Here is a 3,311-nt window from a genome sequence, read left to right as displayed (position 1 = left end):
ACAGTCATGCTTTTCCTTTAACAGCTTTTATTTGGATTTTCATGGAGGAAAGGTTTCTAGTGGGAGGTTGAATAAAAGGTATTATTGCATCTTTCCTAGGGCCAATTTTATCTCTGTTCTTTGTCCTCTCTGGAGACTATATAGCCCTGTTGCTGAAAAATTTGACCCATGGACAAAATTAATAGCGAATGTTACACAAAAAGGCTTTTGATTTCTAGAATATTTTATATAAATATATATTTATATTTAAAACAAGTATGAAAACAAGTAGCACAAGAATTAAAGCATCGCCTGAGTGCAGGAACAGCACCAACCAGCTACAGTGGTGCCAGGAAGGGCAGCCTGAACAGCAAGGGAGAGGTTAATTTCTTGCATCTCTGCAGTAGCTAAAGGCTCTGTACAAATGTGAATGGCATTCCTTGCTCCCAATATCTTCCAGCCAAAACAGAAAAAAGGATGTTGTGTGGGTAGCGCCCTGCACAGCCTACAGACAAGGTGGCTGAAGTACAGGGGAAAACATCAGTTACTGCCCAAATGAGTTGTGTAAGGGATAAGCAAGTAAGAACTAAAGATCTACATTCTTTTTCTCTTCCTCTAGTAGGTCTTCTTCAGCCCCATGCAGTCCAGAGGTAGCCCAGCTTACCACATCTTCATTGCTGTCAGCGGGATCGGCCCACCTGACCTTCCGAGGTTCCTTCCAACTTCCATTTTCTGCAGTGTGACAAAAGGTACATGCAATTGCAAAGCATTACAGATGGACTGTAAGTTCTCATGATGGACTGCCTGTTCTCCCGCTAAGGCTGGGCATTAATCTGACCCTAGGACAACCTTTAAGTCTGAAAGGACTAAAGAAAAAAATAAAACTACAAGAAAATAATTAATTAGAGGAGACAACAAATGGAAAAAGGGACAAACATTGCAAGAAGGTACCAGGTAGAGCATCTCTGACTGTGCCCATTCCTTCCCTGAAGACGACATGGCACTGGGTTAATCCAACTTTTAGGCTGGTGTAATAAAACCAACATGGCACCAGAAAAAACACGCAGTAGTATTGTAACTTCTGCTAATTACCAAACCCTGGAAGCTGACAGCCTATGGTTTATTCACCAGCAGGATATAGGAATTGTGTTTATAGGAGAGCATGAGCTGGGTTTACATTATCTATTTTCCTCAAGCTTTTCAGATACTAGCTAGCTCTTTACTGCTTAGGTAGGTGCCAAGGGTATACAGATGTGTTTATTATCCTGAACAGGCCATACAGAGAGTTTGTAATTTGTACTAGTTACCTGAAGATTATTTTATTCTAAAGACGTTGCAGGGCATGGAAGGGTACACTCCAAAAGAAAAGCAAATAATGTTTTCCCTTTCTCCAAATTCAAGTGCAGTTAGCAGGCAGTAGCAAGGCAGGATCACTGAAATGCAGTCACACCTCTTTTCACAGTGGAAATTACTAGGTGTTCAAGTGATTCATACATTCAAGTAAAACCAAAATATACACATGCAAAATTTCAATAATTTAACACAAAAAAGTCATCATGAATCCATTCTCAGTGCAAGTGAATGCCAAGGCAATGCTTGAATATCCTGAATAAGCACCTCAAGAGCTGAAATGGACTCTCCTGGTTAATTAATTGCTATCTTTGTTTGAGGAGGCGTGTGGCAATTTGCAGATAGAATTGTTTATACAAGAAATGCCACAGGCTTCATTGTTGCTGCCCACCTCCCCACCCACAAAAATCGCCCGAGTTCTAATCACCACCTTCAGACAACCGCTGTTGCAGGCACAAACTTCATTCATTCAAGCGCATTGTTTCTGAGACATTTTGTTTTCTAGTACCTGTTTGTTTGGGTTTCTTTTGTCAGGGATTCCATTCAGTAGCTCTCATGGACATGACATTTTATTCTGAAAGGGCTGTATTTGTTTGGTTGTTTATCCTTTGAACTAAGTGTTTAGTTTAATATGCTTGCTGTAAATAAACTCAATTACCCCTTATGGTAAAAGGCCACAAGCTACTGTGTCACGGCTCCTGCTTTGAGGAACAGTTTGATCCCTGCTAAGTGGAACTGTTTCCACATGAATGTTTCCATGGGGTTTTTGCCTCCTAATACAGTCAAATACCTTGAAAAGAATCAGGCTCCCCAAGACTGTATGCAACAGTTGCAGGGAAGGGGATTAAAGGGAAGAAAAAAGTGAAGAATTACAGGAGTAATTGAGAGCTGAGAAGCAGAAATATGATCATATCCAGTCATTGAAAATCATGAGAAATACAACGGTTATTTCTCTCCCCCCCAGCTGTAAAGTACTGATCTGAATGGAAAGCATTTTTCTTAATTTCTTAGCAGAAGCATGAAGGGAAGTTGTACTCAAAAATACACACGTACGAGAGCCACGTTCCACAGACTACCTCTGTCTGGCAGTAATGCAGTGACAGAGTGTGGCCCGAGCATTGCCTGTCTGCATCCTGAAAGCGGAGGGCAAATTATTTGTGCTTTGCTCATTGATTTGGCACTATTTAAACGCTGAACAGAGCTAACGTTATTAGACAGCGTCACATAGCGTTTGTTGTCTCACCACTTCCTTTGGAAAGAGCTATGACCCTTCTTACTTTTCCCCTCCTGGGCAGTTCCAGCAAACGCCAAGCTGTGTTGTGCAAGTGCTGCATGCCTGTTGCCACACCGCCGAGCCCCTCCCTTCAAATAACCGTACTTGTGCTGCAGATCATTCGGACCATCGTTTTTGAAAAACAATGCACGAGATGTTTGCTAAACCTGAGCAGTTTGCCACAACCAGTTTCTTCCAAACTGGCGTGCTCTTGATGACTGTCACCACAACACTCGGCGAAAGCAAAAAATCCCTTCTGGTTTCTCTCTGTCAACTCCATGGTACAAAACAAAGCTAGCAAAGGCAAATGCTCGCCAAGGCTTTTATTCCTGTCTCACAAGGAAGTGTCATTTGCCTAGCAAAACACTCGACTGCGCAGTAGCTACCAAGTCCTCACCAAAAAGAAGAAAAATTGAGAAGAAGATAACTGATTTCAGAATCAAAGTTGGAGTGAACCCAGCTTCTGGATGAACTTACGAGCGGAAGAGGGAGGCCAACCTCTTCAGTCACAGACAAGGCATCAACAAGCAACATCGTGCTCTGGTGAGACCCCACCTGGAGTGCTGTGTCCAGCCGTGGAGCCCTCAACATCAGAAGGATATCGACTGGTTGAAGTGAGTCCAGAGGAGGCCGTGAAGATGCTCAGAGGGCTGGAGCACCTCTGCTATGGGGACAGGCTGAGAGAGTTGGGCTTGTTCAGCCTGGAGAA

Source organism: Eurypyga helias, unplaced genomic scaffold, assembly GCF_000690775.1.
Source record: "Eurypyga helias isolate BGI_N326 unplaced genomic scaffold, ASM69077v1 scaffold34071, whole genome shotgun sequence".
Lineage (NCBI taxonomy): Eukaryota > Metazoa > Chordata > Aves > Eurypygiformes > Eurypygidae > Eurypyga > Eurypyga helias.
Note: the sequence above shows the minus strand (reverse complement) of the source record.